Here is a 25,083-nt window from a genome sequence, read left to right on the forward strand (position 1 = left end):
GGGGTTGAGTTTTTACTGTTTAAATTTAATTGAGAATAAAATTATTAAAGAATTAATTTTATTTGAGAATCGTTCAAAATTTTGATATTTTGCAATAAGACAGTTTCATAAGAGCTTGGAAAATGTTATTTAATTGTTTATTGAAGAGCAAATGCACTGATTATCAGTAAAATTCTACTCTTCATTAAAATTTGATTCATTATTAGTATAATTTCATTAATTCTTAGTAAAATTCCACTAGTTATCAGTAAAGTTCCACTGATTATCAGCACAATCCTACTGATTGTCAGGAAAATTCCTCTGATTGATGGTTTCTTATAGCAGTTGAAATAATTTAAATTAGAATGAATTTCTACTAATTTTATGTAGTTTTTGACAACAATTAATTTTCGTTCTAAATTTAAATTAGTTAAACATGACTGATTGTCAGTAGAAAATCCCACTGACAATCAGTGAACTTTTACTGATTCATAATGTATTCCAAATGACAATCGTCGAAATTGAACTGATTCTCTATGAATTCCAACTGATAATCAGCGAAATTTAAAATAAAATGATTGTTAGTAAGAAATCCTACTGACAATCAGTGAAATTTTACTGATTCTTAATGTATTTAAACTGACAATCGGCGAAATTGAACTTATTCTCACTGAATTTCAACTGACAATCATCAAATTCCTACTGATAATCAGTAAAATTTCAAATAAACTTATTGTCCTACTGACAATTAGTGAAATTTTACTGATTCTTAATGAATTTCTACTGAAAATCGATGACATTTAACTGATTCTCACTTATTCCTACTGACAATCAGCGATATTTAACTGATTCTCAATGAATTCCTACTGATAATTAGAAAAATTTTAAATAAACTGATTGTCCTACCTGCAATCAGTTAAATTTTACTGATTCTTAATGAATTCCTACTGGCAATCATCGATATTGAACTGATTCTCAATTAGTTCCTACTGATAATCAGTAAAATTCAACTGATCCTCAATTAGTTCCTACTGATAATCAGTAAAATTTAACTGATTCTCAATTAGTTCCTACTGATAATCAGTAAAATTTAAAATAAACTGATTGTCCTACTGACAATCAGTTAAATTTTACTGATTGTCAGTAGTACAATCAGTTTATTTTAAATTTTACTGATTATAAGTAGGAACTAATTGAGAATCATTTAAATTTTGCTAATTTTCTGTAGGAATTCAGTGAGAATTAGTTCAACATCGTTGATTGACAGTAGGAATTAATTAATGATTAGTCAAATTTCACTGATTGTCAGTAGGACAATCAGTTTATTTTCAATTTTACTGATTATCATTAGGAATTCACTGAGAATCAGTTTAATTTTGCCTATTATCAGTAGGAATTCATTAACAATCATTAAAATTTCACTGATTGTCAGTAGGATTTCCTACTGACAGTCAGTTTATTTTAAATTTAGCTGATTATCAGTAGAAATTCATAGAATATAAATTCAATTTCGCCGATTGTCTGTAGGAATACATTAAGAATCAGTAAATTTTCACTGATTCACAGTAGGATTTCCTACTGACAATCAGTTTATATTAAATTTTACTGATTGTCAGTGAATTTCTACTAGTAATTAGTTACATTTAAAATAAACTGATTGTCCTACTGACAGTCAGTGCAATTTTACTGATTCTTAATGAATTCCTATTGACAATCAGCGAAAATTTACTTATTCTCAATGAATTCCTACTGACAATTAGTAAAATTTAACTGATTGTCAGTAAAAATGTTACTGATTGATTTAGTGAAAGAGTTTTAATTATACAATTAGTAAGATTTCACTGATTGATTCAGTGGAAGAGTTTTAATTATACAATCAGTTAGATTTCACTGATTCAAATGTAGAGTGTTTATCTTTCTTGGAAGCACGACGCATATATTTATATTACAAAAAATGGAATTGTCTTTAAATAATTTTCCCAAAAAAAAGACTTCTGTTTATTTTCTTCTCTCCATTTGTTTCTCGTTTTTGAAATCCATTGACAACTTATGAATTCAGCATGAAAATTGAAAAGAACTGAAAACATTAATTTTCCCGGTAAAGAAAAAAATGATAATTTGCAATTTTGAAATTATTTTTTGACGGGCTCAAAAATACCTTATAAAATGACGCTACTGCGAAAAACCGCCCCTCTTCCTTCTCACCATCCCCTGTATCACCTCCCCGCCTCCTACTATGAAGCGTTCCCCACCGTTAACGCTTCTTATAACTACTTCTCTCTCGCTCTCACACTTGCGCGCGCGCTCTTGTTTGTTCTCTTTTCTGTTCTTAAACGTCGACAGAACAACTTAGGGCCGCGAACCTTTCGCTCCACGCTGTTATTCCGGTATTTTCAAATATCATTAATTAAACGCCGCGAACGTTTAATTCGTGTTCAATCATTGTTGTTATTGTTATTGTTTCTCTCGCCAATAAAAAAGAGACAAAGTGTTGTTACTCCAAAAAAATAAAAAAAAAAAAAAAAAAAAAAAAAAAGAGTTGGCAGTGAGTGTGCGCCTTTTATTTTTTTTGTTTTTTGCGTCGTGAGTCAATTTTTTGTTTGTTATTGTTGTTAACATTTCTCCTTCTTTCACAATAAAAAGAAGCATCAGGAAAAACAAGGAAAATAAATGACGCGCCGTGGCTGTGCCGGTGTTTTATTTAGTGGATTCTTAATGAAAATTTCTCCTCTATGGAACTCTGGAACGACGCCGGTATTATTTCATTAGAGTGGAGACTGCAACCACGCCGAAAATATATAGTAGATAGATAGTGAGAGATAGAGAAAGAAGGAAGGAGAGTGAAAAAGAGTGTGTGAAAAACCCTCGTGCGTGAGTGAGCGTCATCCAACAATAAAAAAAAAGAAAAAAAAAATAATAATCGAGAGGAAAAAAAACGAAAAAGCAGTGGTTCTTTTATTGGCGAAAAAATTTTATAAACGTGAGTACTGAAATTTTTTTTTTATTTCAGCCCCTCCCTGTTTTTTTTATTCAGGCATCTATTTCATCGATACATTATATTTATTCAGATTGGAAAAACAAATTTTTTTCTGGATAAAAAATTTATTCACCTTGTTTGTTTTTCACAACAACAAAAAAAAAAACCGCATGGCTTGCTCCATGAGATGTTAATTTTTGCGCGTAACTATTGTTCACATTCTCGTTGGCGAATAATTTTTTTTTGGTGCAAATGATGAAAAAAATGAAATTGGTCCGAAATAAAGAAATATCTCGCGCCTTTATTTGACAAGTGTGCGTGAATCACACGTGCGAGTGTGGTGCCCACATGAGAGAGTGATGGAGAGAGAGAAAAAGAGAGACAGAGAGGAAAGGGCGGGAAGGAAATTGAGAGAGGGACAAATTTCTCTATCTCTCTCTCCTTCTCTCTTGAAGTACGGTTTTACATGTCAACTTTGTGTACTGCACATCTCTCTTTGCCCTCTCATGTCTCTCCCTCTCTTTTTTACTCTTTTCCTCTCATTCTCTTTTCCTCTCTTTCTATTTTTCTCTCTTTCTCTCTATTTCGCTCTTTTACTCTCCTTTACTCTCCCAGTGTCTCAGTAATTCATCATTATATTCCTCTAGACATTTCTTACTCAGCCTGTACATGAAATTGTCTCCCGTCAATTTCTGCGAAATAAAAAAAAAGGAAAAAAAAAATATAAAAATTATCTAAAATAATCGGTGCGTCACGCCTCCTTTTCGAAGCGTGTTTATCGTGTTGTGTGCGTCTCTCTCTTTCGTGTATGTGTGTCTGTCTGATGGTATGGAGACCATTTTTTCGAGAATTTCATTTTGTGTTTTTGTGTTGTGTTCCCTCCCTCCCCCCCGCACTCTCCCCTTCTCTAATGCCGCAGTGCGACGTGTACATTAATTTAACTTGCAATTATTATTGGCCATTAAAAAATAAAAAAAAAAAAATTGTATTATAGAACATTTTCATGTTATTAGCAGGCGTTTTCCATTTGAAAATTTATTTTTATTTCACGTTCATTGGAATTTTTTTTCAGCAGCAATTTTTTTTTTTTTCTTTTTGCATTCATTCTTTGACGCGTTTATCATTTAAAATGAATACAAAGTTCATTGTTTGGTATTTATCGAATTTTTATTCATTTAACATGTTCTTTTTTTTGTTGTTAATAATGTAATGTAGTTTTTTTTTTCTCTTTATATAACTTTTTTTGTGCAATTTTTTTTTTTGGTTATAAATAACGAGTTGGTGAAACTTTATATGTTTATGATCAATAAGTTGGGAGAAACAATTTTTTTCTAAGCATTTTTTATGAATTTTTTGCGTGGAAAAAAATTTGTAATTTGTGAGAAAATTTTTTTGAATTTTTTTCTCATTAAACTTTTATAATTTTTTGAGTGAAAAATTTTTTTGTGAGCAAATTTTTTGAATTTCTTGCGTTGGAAAATTTTTTTCTAATCAAAGTTTTAAAATTTTTTGAGTGGGAAAATTTATTGTCAGCAAATTTTTTGAATTTTTTGTGTGAAAAATTTTTTTCTAATCAAACTTTTATAATTTATTTATTGAAAAATTTTATCGTCAGCAAATTTTTTGCATTTTTTGTGTGAAACATTTTTTTCTTTTAAAAAACTTTTATAATTTTTTGAGTGAAAAATTTTGTTAGAAAATTTTTTGAATTACAAATTGTTTTCTAAGCAAAGTTTTATAATTTTTTGCGAGCTAAATTTTATATGCAACCATTTATGGATTTTTTAAAAAATAAAAATTTGTGAGAAGAAAAATTTTATTCTTTTGTGAAAAATAATTTTTTTCCCATTTGTTTATTATTATTATTATTATTATTATTATTATTATTATTATTATTATTATTATTATTATTTGATATTATTTTATAAATCTATTTTTTTATCATATTCTTTTCCTTTTTTTTTGGTTTGTATTTTTAAATAAAATTATTTCTTTTTATTTTCTTGTTCTTTATTATTATTCATATTTTTATATTGTAACTACTATTGTTATTATTTTTTTTAATTTTACATTTTTTTATTATCTCTAATGTGAAGATTCATATTCATGGTGAAATGCATTGAAAAATTTAGAGAAAATAAAAAAAAAGAAACTTCATGACCTAAATTTTTGACATTAAAGAACAATTGCTTTTTTATTTCCAAGACTAAAGGCGACAGCGCAATACAGAATTTTTATTAAAAAAAAAAGATGTGCAAAAAATGACATAAAACAGAAATTTTACTTTATACATTTTTTTTATTCATTTACTATTCATTTTTTGTTTGTTTATCATTTATTTTTTTTTTGTTTATTTAATTATTTTAGAATTAAATTGTTAACCGAATAACAACAACAACAATAATAATAATAATAATAATAATAATAATAATAATAATAATAATAATAAAAATTATAGTAGTTAGGATTTATAATTATTATTTATAATTATAATATTTATAATAATATAATAATTGTAATTCTTATAATAATATTCGTAAATTAATAATACATAATAATAATTTATTTTTCATTTTTAATTATGTCTATAATTATAATTTTTTTATTCATTTGTGGTTTATCTAAAATTTATTTTCTGATATTTGGTATTTAATATTCATTAATTTTAATATTATTTAAAATCGATATTTGTATTGAAAATATTATCACGATAGTTATAATAATAAAGATTCATTAATTCGGAAAATTCATATCATATTTGATTAAAATTCATTAGTTTCGCAATTGATTTATTTTCGTGTATTATATTTTTTTCATTATTTTATTTTTCTTCTTAATTTTTTTACTCTATTGATTATTCGAATAATTATTAAAATTTTTGTTTAATTAAATTTTATAGATAACACGAAAAAAATTAGTTTATTCCAAGTATTTAATTTATTCTGAATTTTTTCTATTGTTACTCTTATTATTATTATTATCATCATCACTATTATCATTCTTATTATTATTTATTAATTATTATTATTGTTATTAATAATAATAATATTATTAGTAATATTACTTTGAATTTTGTTTACTGGGGAAGTAGAAAAACTGCAATAATATTAATATAGTAAAAATAATTATTTTTATTAATATTATTACTTATAAAATTATTATTGTTGTTGTTATTGTTCGAAAATTTCTCAATTGTGAAATTTCTTGCTATATGGGATATTGTTTGAAGTTGATGCTTTCCAAGTGTGTTTTTCGCAGTGTTGAGAGAGTGAGAAAGAGAGATAGAGAGAGAGAAATTCGAGTTATGTAGGGGAGGGGAAGGGTCGGGTATATTTTTTTGCGATTTTGTTTACCTCGGTTGAAAGTGAAAGAAAGGAAACGGTTGAGGTTTGATTTTTTTAAGTATCACAACCGGTTTCGGCTTGTAAATTTCAAAGGCCTCATTTCGAAGATACAGAATTTTGCTTCGTAGGCAACTCCTCCCTCCATAATCCAAGCGTGGAATTTTTTTTTTTTTCTTCTTTTTTGTTTTTGAAAAAATCCTTCAACAGTGAAAAGCCATATTCCAATTATTAAAACAAAAAAAAAAGAGGAAAGAAAAAAAAACGATTTCGACTTTGAGACCGTCATCATACGGAAATAGAAATTCTTTGGTTTTAATGGTACGTGTTTTTTTTCTGTTTTCTTTGTGCGTGTGTGGTTTTTTAATTAAGACACTCTGTTCGGCTGTTAGTTTCCTGTTATTTTTAAAACTTGCTATCGGTTTCTTCATTGTCTGATGAAAAAAGAATAAAAAAGGTTTTTGCCGTCTCGTCATTTTTTTTTGAAATTTCTTTTTTTCTTTTGCAATTTTCTATTTGCGTACTTTTTTGTTCTCTTGTCGTATTTTTCTATTTTCGTATTTTTATTTGTTTTCTATTTTTGAATTTCTGGTTTCGATTTTTGGGCATTTTTGCAATTTTTACTGTTTTGCAATTTTGCAATTCTTAACTTTTTGGAAAAAATGCAGTAAAAAATTTTTCCGTTTTCAATTTTTGGCACTTTTTGTACTTTTTACTGTTTTGCCATTTTCGAATTGTTTACTTTCGGGCAAAATGGAGTAACATTTTTTTTGTTCTCAATTTTTTGGAATTTTTTTTTTTGCAAATTTTTAAACAGTTAACTTTTAGGGAAAAAGTGAAGTAAAAATTTTTGCCTTTTTGGTACTTTTTGTACTTTTTATTGTTTTGCAATTTTCGAATTGTTTACTTTCGGGAAAAATGCAGTAAAATTTTTTCTGGTTTCAATTTTAGGTAATTTTGGTGTTTTCTTTGCTAAATTCGAATTCCTAACTTTTAGGGGAAAAGTGCAGTAAAAATTGTTCTGCTTTCAATTTTTTTGCATTTTTGTTAATTTTGTCACTCTTTAGTTTTGCAATTTTCGAATTATTATTAACTTTTAGGGAAAAAGGGGAAGTGAAAATTTCCGAAATTCTTCTCTTTTGTAGAATGTGCAATTTTCGTTTGAAATTTTGCCCAACCAGACGGGGGTTTAAAAAATTACGTTTTGAAAAAATTTTTCCATAACTCTATATTAGTCATATATCAGTTCGCCCTCGCAATATAGGAGTTGAAGAGTCTAAGCCAACTTTAGCTATTTATCGTTGAAAATTGAGAAAAAAATTCTCCACTCCTACACCCGCATGAAATATGAAATTGCAAAAAAAAATTCTTTTCTGTTAAACATTGCGTTCGTAAAATGAAAATTTCGCAATTTATATCTTATTCTCGAGTATTAAAATATGAATTTCTTTTTTTTTTTTTTTTTTTTTGCTTTTGTTCTATTTTTGTTACTTTTTCGTTTTGTTTTTTCTTCGTCAACATTTTTTTGGTATTAAAAAATGGTTAATTTGGTCGAAATTAAAATTGACGTTTGCTAATAATTTTCGCGCAAATTCTGCTGAATAAGCAATAGAGGGCGAGTGTGTTTAAACTTTTGCGATTTTCTCTTTTATTGTTATATGCAACATTCAAAATCAAATAATAAGTAATATGTATTTAATATTACTCTATTTCGATTGTCAGCAATTAACAGTGAAATGCAAGGAAAACAGTTGGCAAAAAGAGTAAATTTCAACAAATTTCGCCTCACATTTTCTATATTTGTATTTCTAAGTCCAGATAACACGCTCTAAAAAACATGCGATAAAATTGCGATACAAAAAAAAATTTATATATTAGAAAGTCAAATCAAAATTCTGAAAAATATTAAATGTAAATAAATAAATAAATGGAAAAATCGATATTAAGATATGGAAAAATGCGATTCTTTTTTTTTGAACAATACTTTTTATATATTGAAATAAATATTGCAAAGTAAAATTCATTTACTGTGTGTTGCAATAAAATATTCATAGAATATTATAGTTCGATAAGGATTCGCAGATAAATCCCGTTATACACTTCCAATATGGATAAAGTTTTAACATCAAAGTCACAATCACGAGCGTAAAAGTTGGCTCTCGCTTCCTTTGTCCAGCCTCTGATTAAAGTACGAAATGTTCATCACTAAACTTTAATTGCATATTTCCCGTAATATCTTTCTCTTGCATTTTCAGTTATTCAAATTGCTCTATATATAACACCACACGCGAGTTGAGTTTCGTATATCGACGTCAATCGTATATACAATTTTTGCATAATCGTTGACAAGATAATAAGATATATATCGAAATATATATACATATATTGTATGTCTGAGAAATTTGCAAATTGCGCATAATTTTTTTTTTTCTTTTTCCTCCAATGCATTTATTTTTGTTTTTATCCATTTATATAGTTTAGTGCCTTTAGGTTCTTTCATTCATTCATGATTGTTTGTTCATTAAACAATTTTGAAGTAAACATATATCTATATATATATACATACAATTGAATTATAGTTTTGAAAAAGTTTGTTATATTTCCAAATGTTTTTTGAACGAAATAATTAATTTTTTCTAAAAATTTAATTATTCAAAATTTTATGATTAAACTCTGAATTTTAAAATGAACGAAATAAAATTTTTATTACAATAATTTTGAGTTACTATAAAAATAATTAATTAAAAAGTTTCTAAATGCAAAAATTGAGTTTTTAAATTTTTTGCAATCAGTAATTTAAGTAAATATTTTTAATGAAAAATATTTCGTTTATTTGAACGTTCAAAATTTGTAATAACTATTTTTTGGAAATTTTCATTTTTACATAATTCCTTTTTAAATTTTTAATACTGGGTAAATTTATTTATTTTTCCATTTTAAATTGATTAAATTATGTTAAGAAATTTTTTTTGACAAAAAATTGAGAAAAAAATATTTATTCATTTTTCTTTTTTAAATTGATTAAAAAAACTACGTTAACAAATTTTTATTTTGAGAAAAATATTGAGGAAAAAATATTTATTCATTTTTCTTTTCTAAATATTTGCTAAAGAAATGTAAACAATTTTTTAGACAACAATTTGAATGGAAAAATATTTTCATTTTTCTTTTTTTAAATTATTGATGAAGAAATTGCGTAAAAAATTTTTTTAGACAAACATTTTTGGTAGAAAAATACTTTTCTTCTTTTTTAATATATAAATAATTGATTGTAAATGTTGTGATAATAATAATAATTATAATTTTGTATAAAAATATTATTAATAATGATAATGATAATAATAATGATAATGGTAATTGTAATAATAATAATGATAATGATAATAATAATGGTAATGATAATAACAATAATGATAATAATAATAAAAATATTGTGTAAAGTACTTATTAAAAATATAAAATTTCTAAACGTTTTAATTTACGTCCAGAAAAAAGATTTTTTTAAAAAACATTCTTCTTTTTTTTAAACTTTTATTTGCTTTATTAGAAGAATATTTTCTTTGCTATATAAAAAAATCGTGATTAAATTATAAAGAAAATTCGTTCTATAAATCAAGAAAAAAAATATTGCATTGCCATAAAAAAATTTCATTCAATATTAAAACCAAGATTTCTTTGAATCAAAAGAAAACGTAATTAGAATTTCTTTAAATCAAAGAAATAATTCTTTTCAATTAAACAACTACAGACGAATAAGAAGAGAGTGTTTTTTTTCCTGAATCAACAAAAACTTTTTTCTGGGTGTAGAATTTTTCTTTTTATTCCAATTCACTATAAATTTTTTCTTTTTGCTTGAAAATATTTATATTTTGACTTAATATTTTGTTCATTTTAAAATTTAAACTTTCAGAATTCTATCTTTTTTATAAATGATAATAATTTTAAAAAATATTAATTTGATTATTTATTTTGGCTCTTAAAAAAAAAGATTTTTTATTTATCTTTATAAATAGCAAAATTCTTCGTTTAAATTCAATTATATTCAGGAATTTTTATAATGTTCGTTGTAAAATTCAATTATTTTCATAAATAACAATATTCATCAGAAGCATTCAATTATTTTCAAAATTAATTAAATTCTTTGCAGAAATTCAATTATTTTCAAAGAATCAAAAAAAAAAAAAAATTGTCATCAACATTTCAATTATCTTTATAATTGAATAGCAAAATTCTACGACAAAATTCAATTATTTTCAGAAATTTTAATAAAATTCATTGCAAAATTCAATTGTTTTCATAAATAATAGTATTCGGCACAAGAATTCAATTATTTTTAGAAGTAATAAAATTTAATTATTTGAAAAATTTTAATAAAATTCATGGCAAAATTTCAATTATTTTCAAAAAATTTTTCTTAATTTAATGATTTTTAATATTCTACTATTTTAATAAAATTTCTCAAAAGAATTTAATTATTTAAAAACAATTTTGACAAAGTTCTAAACGAATATTCAATTATCTTCTAAAATAATGAAAATTTCACAGGAATTCAATTATTAAAAATAGAATTTGCATACATTTTTTCGAAAAAAGTCAATTGTTGTAAACTTTTTTTTTATAAAATTCTTCGCAATCAATTATTTTCATAAATAATAAAACTCATTGCATAATTTTAATTATTTTTAATACAATTTTAATTAAATTCCTCAAAAAATGTAATTATTAATAAAAATTTTATTAAAATTTGTCGAAAGAATTCAGTTACTTAAAAATTTGTTGATAAAATTCTATATAAAAATTAAATTTTAAGAAACATTCATTCTTTTCTTAAATAAATTATTTACATTCGTATTTAAATAATTGAGTTCTCGTAAAATTTTCTAATAAAAATTGATTTAAACATTAATTTCATATAAAGTTTTAGATTTAACTTTGGAGAAGTTATTAATAATTGTAATTTTTAGAAATAATTGGACTTTGTAAAGGATTCAAATTAAATCTTTGATAATTTGAATTTTTTATACTTTCAATAAAAAATTGTATGGAACATACAAAAAAAAATTATTTTTTCAAAAAGTTTAATCTCAATTTTTTAAAATTATTTCAAGTTTTTATTTTCTAATGTATATTTAATTGAAGAATTTCCGAATAATCGAAATTTCGTTTTTTTTTTTTTTTTTGAGTATCTAATCATTTTTAAAGTGAATCAGAATATTTTTTAGGGTCAGGGAAAAAGTCAAAATTTTGTCTGGAAATCAGGGAAAAGAAAATTAAATTTTTGTGGCAACCCTGTAATAAGTTTTAATAACTTAAGAATAATATTAGTTTTGTGATTTTTTGTTATATTATTATTTTTATTATTATCATTATCATTATTATTTACATTTTCTCTAAGTTTTATACTTTTATCGATAATTTTCAATTCAAGTATATGAAAAGAAAAATAATTTAGCTTCCTAAAAATAGACTATTATAATATCGACTTTTGACAAACTTTTTCGAAATAATTCAAAAGAAATAGTTCCCGCAAAAGATTAGATAAAAAAAAAATGTAATTCGGTTCTAATATAATACGTATATATATGAAGGTGAAGTAAATAAAATTTCCTTTTTCCAGTTTTATAGCAGGCGTGTGTATCGATGAGCCTCTCCTCTCGTCTCCACTTTGTTCTGCATTGTGGTATGGGTCCAATGCCAGAAGAACTATAGGTATAGCTATAACTAATGACATACATAGAAGCCGTATAAAAAGATAAATCCTTTTTGAATTTAGTTTGTTCGATTTTTACTACCTTCCTGGTTAACGTGTGCACTGTTCCTCCTTTCATATATACACACACATACACACTCTCACACATTCGCATAAATTTTGGTTGTTTCTAGAAATGAAAAAAAAAAAATAATATCCATATTTTTGTGTATGTATATATGTTGTACCTCTTTATATGTACCTATATATATACACATACATATACTGCATGATGAATCGACTTCCTGCTCGTGCGTCACTGCTTAGTGGGGTTACAGCGAGCATTTTAAACTCCTCGATTCACATGAACCTTTAAGCTAGTGCCGTAAGCATTATTGCTGTCTACCACCTGTCTGCTGGTCGTGTAGCATGTTAGGAAATGAATGCAACAATTACATATATATATGTATATATATATATATATATATATGTACATTGTTGTTTTATGAGACAATAATTGGCGAACGGAATTCTCATTTGGAACGTTTAGTCTTTTTTTTGCATTATTTTCTTCTTTTTTCTTTAATTGAAAAAAAAACAAATTTTCAGTGTTATTTGCTAAAATATATATATATGTATGGTGTCCGCCCCCTTTTCTCATCCATATTCACATTTTTGTCGCACTTTTCATATTTATTTGCAATGTTGGTCCTCGATATTTTACAAGTTTCTAAAATTTACAGCTTTCATCGTGAAGATTTAGAGAGAATTTTTTTTTTTTTATAAAAATGAGTAATAATTTTCGTAATAATAATTTGATGTTTTGATGTGTTCAATATTTATGTGAAAAATATAATATAATTTGTATTTTTATATATTTAATTTTATAATATATAATGTATATTTTTTATTTGTAATATAAACTGAAATATTTTAATTATACAGTGTTGCCACAGGTCAGTGAAATCAGGGAATTTTAATAAAAATTCTGAAAAAAAATTAAATGTTTAGAATTTATGACAATATTCTCAATTTTTGTGTCTGACTTTATAAATTATAAAATTACCACGAATTCTAAAAAAAACATTAAATTTTTTCTATCTCTGACAATAAATATATTTTCACGCAATCTTAATAAATATTAAAATTCTTCCCAGAAATTCAATTATTTGTGGAAATTTTAATAAAATTCTTAGCAACTATTCAATTATTTTTAAAAATAATAAAATTCATTGGAGAATTTCAATTATCTTTAATATAATTTTACAGGAAATGCTCAAAAAATGTATATATTCTTAAAAATTTAATTTCAATTCATAAAAAAAAATCAATTATTTAAAAAAAATAATGTTTTTTTAAGATTCTTTGGAAGAATTCAATTATTTACAAAAATATTCAAGTTTTTTACAGGAATTCAATTATTTTCAAATATTTAAATAAAATTGTTCGAAAGAAATTAATTATTCTAAATATAATTTTAATTAAATTTTTTTGAAATAATTCAATTATTCCCGAAAATTAAATTACTTTAAGGCATTTTAATAAAATTCTTTGCATAATTCAGTTATTTTCATAAATATAACAATATTCATCACAAGAATTCAATTATTTTTAAAAGTAATAAATTTCTTCTTGGAAATTCAATTAATTTTAAAATTAATTTTCTTCTTGAAAATTCAATTATTTTAAAATGTAATAAATTTCTTCTTGGAAATTCAATTATTTTCATAAATAATAAAATGCTTTTTAGAAATTCAATTATTTTCAGGAATTTTAATAAAATTCGTTGCAAAATTCAATTAATTTCAAAAACTTTTCTTAATTCAATGATTTTCAATATTCTATTATTTTAATAAAATTTTAAAATTCTTTTCAGTGATTTATTTATTATAAATAACAATATTCATCACAAGAATTCAATTATTTTCAAAGGGAATAAAATTCAATTATTTTCAAAAATTTTACTAAAATTCATTGCATCAATTATTTTCAAAAATTGTTCTCAATTCAATAATTTGTATATCTTTTATTTTAATAAAATTTGCCAAAAGAATTTAATTATTTAAAAGCAATTTTGATAGAATTTCAATTACTTTTTAATACAATTTTAATCGAATTCCTCGAAAAATGTAATTACATTTTACATTCTTAAAAATGTTATTAAAATTCGTCCAAAGAATTAAATTTTTTAAAAATTTGTTGAAAAAATGATGTATGAGATTTCAATTTTAATATTCAATTATTCAATAAATTATCTGTTTTTATTTAAATAATTGAATTCTCCTGGAATTTTCTAATAAAAATTGATTTAAAAATTAATTTTAGTAAAAGTTTTAGATAATAATTGAATTTTTGGAGAAGTTACTAATAATTGCAATTTTTAGAAATAATTGAATTTTGTAAAAGTTTCAAATTAAAATCTTTAAAAATTTCAATTTTTCATACATTTAATTAAAAATTCTATATGAAACTAATTTTTTTCAAAAAGCTTAATCGAAATTTTTAAAAATTATTTCAAAGTTTTTATTTTCAAATGTATATTTAATTGAAGAATTTCCGATAAATTGGAATTTCTGTAAAATTGAATTGTAAACAAATGTATTTGAAAATTCTCAACAGAACTTTATTGAAAATTTATAAAAATAATTGATTTAAAGAAAAAAATTTAATTTAAAAATTGTAGAAAATTTTAATTGAATTGAAATGATAAAAATAATTTTGAAGGAGTTGTAACAATATTTTTATATTATTCTTCATGTTTTACAAAAATATTTCTGTTAGTTATTGAATTTCAACATGTTTGAAATTGAAATTTTTGGAAAATCGTAATTTCTATGGAAAAATAATAATTGAATATTCATTTAAAAAGAATTTATTGGTGTTTTTGAATAATTTTACAATTAAAGAAATTAATGGCAATTTAAATAAATAAAATAAGTAAATTAACAAAAAAGTATTCGCTTTATTAATTTTTTTTATAATTTAAAAATATTTCAGTTATAATATAAAATATATATTATTCGTATAAAATATAACATATATTTAATACATATTTATAATATATTTTTTGCAATAAATAATTAAACACTCGTACTTCTTCCATTTTTACTGTCAATTATAAGCAGAGAATAATTTTCTTATTTTTTGGTGTAAAGAAGAAAAAAAAGCAAGTCTCAGAAAAAATTTTGAAAAATGAATATGTTTAAAATTATAAGAATTTATCTGAAGATAGAACTGCATGATCTTTCTTCGCATATATATATTTATATATATATATATGTATATAATAGATATAAAATGAGACACTTGCTGATTATTTGTTATTTCTTGAGCTTTTTATTTCACGCACACTGCAGTTTCATCTCGCGAAGAATGTGGAGGCAACTGCAAATCAAGATTTTATCTTGATGGTTTTATTAAATTCTACTTTTTCAAGTTCCAATATCTAAGAGAGTGGGATTTCCGGCCTTCCTTTGAAGACATCAAATTATTGTCGATAATAATAATAAATGACAAGAATAAAAGAGAGAGAAAAAAATGAACAATAATTACTGTCTATGTTGATAATGTAAATATCATTTTTTTTTACAAAAAAATTATTTTTACAAAAAAAATTATTATTACAAAAGTGATGTACATATTTTTGTACAAGTGTTAATATTTTTTATAAACGCTTTTTGTCTACATTCTTGTTAAATTTTTATCGGAGTGTTTAGTGTTCTTTATTCATTTTTTGATAAATACAAAAATTGAATTTTTATTTTTATACAAATAAATAAAATTGCGGAGAAAATGTGGTGGATACAATCAGTTGTTATTTTAATAAAAGTTTATTGACCCTAAACATTAGAAAGCTTTCGAAAATTCAGTCAAAATACTAACAATGAATTATTTTTTACAGTTTCGAATAATTTAGAGATTTAAAATTCTTGTGACCACAACATTTTCTATAATATTCCCTTTGCAATAGGTTTTCAAAGGTTTTTTTTGTCTCTTCTCAAAAGAAAACTTTTTTGTCTGTTAAATTTTTTGTTTTGTTTCCCCACTGCTTTTTAAACCCCCTCCTAAATAGTGAAGTGTTTTTGGATTTTTTATTTCTCTTCCTTTCCAAGTGTCAGTTTTCCTTTTTTTATTCGGCGAATAAAAATTGAATTAATTATTAAATAAAATGTGGTAGGTATTTTTTTGAGGAAGTTTTGTTATATTGGTGTTTTCTCGAAAACAGGTTTTTATAGAATTTTGTTCTTCTGTTTGAAAAAACTACAAAATTGCGAATTGTATATATTCTTTTTATTTTCTTTTTGGCGTTTCCAGATCATCTTATTAGGTAAGGAGGATTTGTGTAGATTTGAAAAGTTGTTTATTTTTAAAAGTGCTTAGAACGCAATTCTATTATGTAAAAGCTCAAAGTGTTAAATGGCTTTTTATCGCTATAATAGGCTCGTAAGAAAATACACATACAAAAGAGAAGAAGTATGACTATAAAATTTCTCTGGAATGCCTTTTTTAAGTATAAAAAAAATTCCAAAAAAGCAGAAAAAAAATTACTCTCGAGCATACTTGAAATAATTTCAAGTAGCTTTATATTTTTCTTTTTTTTTAAGACGAACATTAAAAAATAAGCGTTCTTTGTTTTTAGGAAAAAATTTTCTTACTTTTACTTTGTCGTAAGGAGAACAAATATTTTCTGTTTATTTTTTTATTTTTGCAAAAAAAATCTTATGCAATTTTTCTATTTTTGCAAAAAAAAAATTTTTTTTTTGGAAGTTTTGATTTTAAAAAATATTTTAGTTTTGATAACAAATTTTACTACTCTAAGGAAAATTTTATTGCTAGGTAAATATAAAGAAAATAAATATGTGAGAAATATAAAAAATAAAAAGTATAAAAAATAAAAATGCAAAAAATAAAAATGTAGAAAAAAAAAAAAAAAAAAAAAAAAAATACAAAATATAAAAGTGAAAAATATAAAAAATATATAAAAATGAAAAATGTAAAAAGGAGGAAAATAAAAAGTATAAAGAATATAAAAGTAAAAAGAAAAATTAAAAAAGAATTAAAAAGAATGAAAAATAGAAAAAAATATTTTATTGATAATTTTCAGTACCAGGTACAATATTCTTTTTTCTAAAAGCGCTTTCAGACAATTTTATAGTTATATATAAATTAGCGTTGAATTGGAAAAAAAACTCGTTTTTTTTCTCCCTAGATTTTGAAATATGTCCATTATGTCATCAATGCGATAGACGAAACAAACAAAATCAGGGTTTGATGACCGCAAAAGCTTAAAACGGTGCTGTTGTGACTTTGGATCACGCAACTGGAAGTACGTCCGTTGCCTTATAAATACAGTTGCTGTCTTCTTTTTTTTTTTTTTTAACAAAAAAATCCCCTCAGGAGTCTCTTAACCGTTTCATTTCGAGGCAGTAGTTCAATGCAAAATAATGATAGTTATTGAAAAACATTTTCTAAAAGGCGCATTCCACATTTGCCATTTAAATGAAAGATAAATAAGGATCTCTTGAATTTAGCGTCGACGCTAAAGCGTAAAAAGATTTTTCTTTCTGTGAAACGAAAAAAAAAATAATAATTACAGTTTATTGAGGTAAATTACAATTTACAAACAGATTTCAATTTTGAAACAAATTACACTTTTGAAGCAAATTACAATTTTGAAACGATTTACACTTTTGAAGCAAATTATAATTTTGAAACATAATTGCAATTTGCTTTAAAACTATATATTAAAAAATTGTAATTTAAATTGCAATTTTTTGAGATTTTAGATTCAAGAAGTGCTATGAAAAATTAGGAGAATTTGGTACTGAACGAATCAGTAAAATTAGTGAAATTAGTTTGACAATAATAGTCAAAAATCAGAAAAATAATTTTCGACGCTAATTTCAGGGATGTAACTAAGAATATAAAAAATAATTTGATTCAGTTGGATAAGAATTTGACTTTAAGATTTATTATTTGACTATTCTTAATTAAATCGGGGTCTTGAATTTGGCCTCAGGGTTTAGCGTCAAAAAATTATTTTTTCGGGTTTTTAGTAGTCAAAATGACACTAATTTTATTGAATTTATTCATTTGGATTTCTGAAAATTTACATTCAACTTTATGTACTCAAAAGTTTTGGACTAAAGATTTTTGTTCTTCAAAACGAAAAAAATTTGGCAATTTTTTTGGTTTTGCAGACAGAAAATATTTGTGACGCTTAGCGTCGACGCTAATTTCAGTGATATTATGAAGAATAGCAAATATGATTTTATTGATTCAGATAATATTTGTCTTCAAAATTTATTTTTTGGAAATTTTTAATTAAATCGGGCCTCTAAAGTTAGCGTCGATGTTCAGCGTCAAAAAAAATTATTTTTTGGGGTTTTTTGTAGTGAAAATGACACTAATTTTACTGAATTCATTCATTTGGACTTCTAAAAATTTATTTTTAACTGTTTGACCTCAAAACTTATTTGCTCAAAAGAATTGCTTTTGAAGTTAAAATCTTTAGAAAAAATTGTTGAATTTCTTAGAGACAAAGAAGAAAAAATCGTTTGAGGCTCAGCGTCGACGCTAAATTCAGAGACATTAGAGACAAAATATGATTAATTTTACTGCTTTTATTTCTATTCTTCAAAATCATTGCACTTGAAGTTAAAATCTTTTGAAAAAAAAATTGTTAAATTTTTTAAAGACAAAAAAAAATTGTTTGAGACTTAGCGTCGACGCTCATTTCAGGAACATGAAATACAGTAAATATCACTAAGTCCAGCTAAATATCACTAAGCTTTGATTTTTGTTCTTGAAAATCATTGCCTTTTGGAAACAAAATTATTACATTTTTTAAAGATAAAAGTAAAAAAAAATCTTAGCGTCGACGCTAAATTCGAGAGACACTTTAATAAAACAAAAATGAAAATAATAAAAAATTTTTCCAATAAAAATTATTTAGAAGTACAATAAAAATATAAGATATTAGGTCCGTCTTTGGCCAGGGAGCAAACGGTGGCTCTCTCTTCTCTCTCTCCTTCGGAAGCCGCACGGTCGATACTCCGGAAACGACGACATCTTCGTGGAAATTCGAGAGTAACGCCTCATCGGTACACGCACACCTGCTTAAAAAGTTTTGATCGTTCCTATATAATTTCCAACTCATTCCCTCAGTTCACTGTTGAGATATGCATATATATTATCGTAGGATAAAATCTATCACTTCTGGTAAAGTCGAATAGGGAAGGAGAAATGAGGGGGGGAAAGGTCTTTTTTATTTTTAATATATATAAATTTTTTTTTTGCACATGCCCGCTTTTTTTTTCTCTCTCTCTACCAATATAATCTGCTGCACGTTTCTCGTGCACGTACGTTCCCAGAATTTTCCGAGATTCGTAATTGATTTTTTACCAATTTCATTTTAGAGGAGAAAACTCGCCCCCGTTCTTTCACCCCTTTTCCACCCCCTCTCTTACTCTCTGTCTCTCTCTCTCTCCCTTGCCTCGTCGTGTATCCGCGTAAAATGTATTGTCCGCTCCCAGAGCCATTGAATCGCGAACCACGAATAAATCTCTTTTATCAACGAAAGAAGGGAATTAAAAAAATCCCTCCTTCTTTTCCATCCCTTGATTCTATGACCCCACTGTACCATTACCACACCACGAACCCTCCCCCCTATTACCCTTCGTCCAGTAGTCGTTAAAGTAGATTTATTCTAATATTGAGTCTGATGAATTATTTAGTCGTCTTATAGCATTTTTTTTTTATTTTATATTTTCGTTCAATTGTTTCATTTTTTTCCCTCGTTTCCACTTTATTTCGTTGAGCGAGAGCGCGCGGGGGTCATTGAACTCGAAATTTTTGTATTGCATTTTGTTTTTTTTTGTTTTTTATTTTTTTTGTGTTCGTTTTGTCTGGGACAATTCGAAATAGAGATTCACATTTGAATATATGGGGAAAAAATTGGATTTTTTTCTTATTCAGGAAAATATATTTATTTGTTTTTCATTTTTTTTTTTTTTGGTATATTTGGAAAGTAAAATCTGTAGTATTTGGAAATTGTGGTCGTATATAGGTTTTGCAATTTCCGGAGTAAATTTTACTATTTTGTTTAGAAGAAATAAAAATTTGTACATGTTATATGGCAAAATGTTTATTTCGGAAATATTTGTGTTATAAATATTGAGAGCAGAAAATTATGTGTGAAAATTTCAGATATTTTGCGTTATTTATAAAGTAAACTTTGTTAATATTTATAGTAAAAGTTGTACTATTTCTTTTTTTGGGTACGATTACATTGATTATTGATAGTATTCATTAGCAAATATTTACTATCGTCGATAGTATCTTACAATTTTTCTGCAGATATCAAATTGAGACGAAAAACGAATTAAAAGTGTTGCGAAGCAACATTTTGATTTGTTTTTCGTCTCAATTTGATATCTGCAGAAAAATTGTGCTGATATTGGGAATTACTACCGTTGATAGTATCTAGTATTAAAAATTACTACCGTCAATAGTAGCTATTCATAAAATAGCTATTTAAAACTATTATTTAAAACTACTATTTAAAACCACGCTAATTTGAAGCAACCATTAGAATTTATATTTTATTTTTGAACGTACCATTTCATGGAGCGACATTAATTATAGTAACAATTGTTTTTTACCATTGCACTGAAGTGCTAGCATCAGTATTTTTAGTGTCTGTTTGAATGAATTAAATTTTATTGAAAAAAAATTTAATTAAATTTAAATTAATGAAATTATCTTTAATTTATGTTAATTAATATTAAATTTGAAGAATCATAGGCTTCAATGTATCGACAGCACAGCTGCCCTAATACAGAAACCTGCTTAATTTGAAAAATATTTTCGAAATTAATTAATAATTTCAAAATTATCATAGAACTCAGAAAAAAACGGTAATTTTTGATATTTGTATTCCTTTCATTCGATTCATTTTAGTAGATTTTTTTTGTACTATATACGATTAAAAAAAGAGAGAAAAAGAACGACTAGTAAATGACTTGTATACACATGTAGGTATATATATGTATTCTTGGAAGCTCTCGCGGTAATGAATGATCTGTGTTGTATCGTAATCACCTGATGGCGGCAATCATTGAAATTGACAAATTAGTTAAACCACAATCGTTAAGCCGTTCACACCATGTGGTTAACACTGTATTTATTGCTGTCGTTATCTTTGTTTGTGGTAACGTAATCGACAAGCGCCTTAAGGTAATTAGAGTTATCTACTATGCCATCGTCCTTTAGTCAATGAATGATGACGTGCACAACTCTGATTGAAAGCTTATCACGCTAAGATTCCAGGTGTAGGTGTTTCTCTATTATTCCAAAGAAGCCAAAGCCAATTTCCTAACAATAACAATAAACTAATATTTTTTCTTTTTTGATTTTTTAATTTTATTCGAATTTTTCCCTTTAGCAATATTTGTTATTTTTCCTTAATTTTTATTCTTTACACTTATTTTAGAATTTATTTTTTCTTTAATTTTCATTCTTTTGTAAATTTTAATTTTAAAACTTAAACAGTAAATAATTTCTAAAGAGTTTTCTTTCCCCTACAGAAAAAAAGAGGAAAAAAAATATTCAGACAGGGAAATCAATAAGTCACAATGAATGATTTATTTTAAATGAAACAAATCTTTTGTTCGCGATGTAGGTAAAAAAAAGAAAAAGAGAATAAAAATAAAATGGCAGCATTAAGATATTTTTCTTGATAGTTTATTGATTTAGGAATGTTAAAGTTACGTGCGAATAAAAGGCGTAATGAAATTGGAAAGCGAAGTGACAAAAAGTCTAACCCGATTGTTGCAGGCAAATTACAGGACGTGAAATTAAACGTGATAGAAACACGAAATTGAAAGTAGAGTTGAAAATATCGTTTGCAGTATATTTGAAATACGCGAGGTTTCAATTATAAATCAAAACTTGAAGCAAAAATTAATATCCTATTCATAGAATATTAATCGGAAAAAAAATATTTCGTACATCTACTCATATTAGTCCCTTTGATTTTTCATATTTTTCTTATTCGCAAATAATAGAAATTATTTCGTGCCACAATTTTTTGTGTGTGATAAATTTTTCGTAAATATTTTAGCGTGCAAATAATTGATATAAAATTCTCAGGATCGAATATTAAAAATAAAGTCTCTAATATTATGGCTTTCTCTCTCTTGAATGACAAAAAACTTAAAATTCCACATCAGTCGGAGATGCCTGAGGCAAAAGTGCCGCTATGATTAATGTCGTTCGAAGTAAAAATGACCATCGACATTCGCAGCTACATAGCAAGCGTATTGACTGAAAATTGTTTATTTCGAGACAAAAAGTAAAATTTGCAATACGGTAAATATCTTTTAAAACCCTCAATTTTTGTATACGAGCGAGGAGAAAAATTTCCAAACATATAAAACTGTAAAAAGTTATTTTTAAATTTTAAATAAAAATTTTAGTCCAAAAAGGACTTAAAAAGAAGAAAAGAAAAGAAGAAAATAATTTTGGAATTTTCTAAAATGTTAAAAAAGTGATGTATTAATATATAATGTTGAGAAGAGAACAATGCGATATTATTATTGTTAATTCGTAGCGAATTCTTGAACGATTATTAAAAATGCGCATAAATCCAATTAAATTATTTTCTCCGAGATTGTTTTCGAGATTACCACGCGTTTGCAGTTTCCATCGCAAGACTGCAAAAAAACAAAGCTAGTTTAACGAGTTTTTACAATAGAGACTGCGGGGTTTGCATTGAATCGAAGTTTCGCAGTCCGGTGGGACTTTTTTTTTAACTAATGAAAGTATAGAGGATCTTCGCGACTATAACGAATCGAAAGCACACAACACATATCCACCATATAAACGATCTTCTTCTAAATCTAATTCCTTTAAACGACCCCATAATTCATAATTATATCGAGACGAAAGTCTCAAGTGACATGAGGTGCTTTATAATGCGTTAATTGCCCCTTTCTCACTCTTTTCTTCAAAACGTTTCTAACCTCATTTTTTAAAATCAACTTTTCTCTCATGCTCGCTCGTCGATTTAATGTTGGAAATCACTGTTAGGTTCCGAACATTAATTTAGTTGAGGTTTCATGTCGAGGTGGTAATCGGAAATCAGGTGTGGACTCATAAGATAAATTCAGTGTTGAATAGATGTTGATGTACACCTGATGTCGAAAATCAGAATCAGATCCAAGATGTAAATCTAATATTGGTTCAAGTTCGATTTAATGTTGTAAATCAGGTTTAGAATCTTGACATAAATACTGTAATCCCAACATCATTCAAAAATCGGTCCTATACCAATTTTATGTCCGAAGTTGAATCCGGAATCCGAACATGAATAGGTCCAGCATCGATTTAATGTCCGAAATGCAATTCAGAATCGAAACATGAATTCAGTATAGTATTAACAACATTATTCTGAAATAGGTCCTGTATCAATTTAATGTCCAAAATCAGTTATGGAATCCGAATATGAATTCAGTATAGTATTAACAAACATTATTCTGAAATAGGTCCAGCATTGATTTAATTTCCGAAATCAGTTCCGGAAGTCTAACGTAAATCCATTATTGTATTCCCAACATAATTTTAAAATCAGTCCTGCATTAATTTAATATCCGAAATCGGTTCTGGAATCCGAATATGAATCCAGAACATGATTATGTAATGGGTCCTATACGTCGATTTAGTCCGAAATCAAATCCGGAATTGAAACATGAATTCAAAACAGTAGTAACATCGTAATTTGAAGCATAAACTTGATTCACAATTTAAATCTAAAATCGGTCTTCAACATTAGAAATATTTCGCAGAATCCGCTAATTCCTAACAGTTAACAATTTTAATTAAAAATAAAACAGAACAATAACTAGCTTGCAGTTTAAAAAGAAAGGAGAATAAAGAAATATGGGCAATAAAATCGGAAAGAGAAAAAGAAAGAAAAAAGAAAACGTTTGTTTTTGATATATAAATAAATATCAGAAATATACTAAAAAGTAACTAGAGAGTTAGTTTCCTCTTATTTTATTTGTCATTATATTTGTGGAATGCCATTAAATAAAATTCAAAGTGGTTTATAAAAATTACTTTGAGTACTCGAGCCATACAACAGAGTCGACAGTTATACCAGCGATAGAGCTCGGCAATAGCTAAAAAACAATCTCTGAGAAGTCGAGCATTTCAAAACGGCGCGCTGAGGGTTCCGTGTTTCTAGCCATTCAACAAGGTTCAATTTGCTTCGTCATTTCGATTCGTTTTCTCTTCCATAGTCTCTCTTTCTCTCTGTTTGTATGTGTGTATCTGTATTGCAGAAAAAAGGGGTATAGCGTAGGTTTTTGTTGTTTAAAAAAAAAGAGAGAGAGAGAGAGAGAGAGAGAACAGGCAACAACCAAGAAACGATAGCAAAATCACAGAGGACGAGAAATTTTTGCACACTGAAATTGGATTGTTCGTGAAGAAAATTTTTATTCCACCTATAATATAAGATATAACTCGTCAAATATTATTGTCTTTAGATCATAAAATTCGTTGTTTCAAACTTGTTTTTCCAATTAAACGGCAAAAATATATATACTGACAATTTCATTGAATGAAATTCGTTTATAATATTGCCATTAAAGACTCTAGTTCTATCTTTCGTTTTTTTTTCCATCAATGTTCCATCGAGCAAACGATATCTTTTTTAGAAAAGAGAGAAAAAAAAGGTAAATTTTTTATCAGGCTCTCTTCGAGGAGAACATCGTTTCAATAAATTGGTCTCTCTCTCTCTTTCTCTCTCACTCTTTCTATCGCAAAATGTATTACTTTCCGGAGATATTGGCAGGTGCTATCTACATGCATCGAGCATTTCAAGTCTAAAACTCTAATCGAATATCAGAATTTCGTAAGTCATTTCTGTATTTTAAAGTTTCTTTTCATTTTCAATACAAGTGCTCGAATGTCTATTGAAGTATTTCGGAATAAATGGATTGCGATTTATGATAAAAATTCGTTGTTTGAATGTTGGGGAAAAATTGAATTAATGTTGAATCTAATGCTGTTTATTGTCACTATAGTATATAGGA

General features: G+C 25.6%; 1 protein-coding gene and 1 long non-coding RNA gene across 4 annotated transcripts in view; both read left to right on the forward strand.

Annotated features, from left to right (window-relative positions):
• The window catches only part of LOC122497761, a 199,638-nt gene that overhangs the window by 14,596 nt on the left and 159,959 nt on the right, over nt 1-25,083 (forward strand). The gene's annotated exons all lie outside the window — the stretch shown is intronic.
• Nucleotides 1,854-12,852, forward strand: LOC122497763. Its single transcript, XR_006301172.1, has 3 exons — nt 1,854-2,959; nt 11,915-12,006; nt 12,730-12,852. It is a non-coding gene; the product is annotated as an uncharacterized LOC122497763 (long non-coding RNA).

Source organism: Leptopilina heterotoma, unplaced genomic scaffold (genome assembly GCF_015476425.1).
Source record: "Leptopilina heterotoma isolate Lh14 unplaced genomic scaffold, ASM1547642v1 Lhet_136, whole genome shotgun sequence".
NCBI classification, from domain to species: domain Eukaryota; kingdom Metazoa; phylum Arthropoda; class Insecta; order Hymenoptera; family Figitidae; genus Leptopilina; species Leptopilina heterotoma.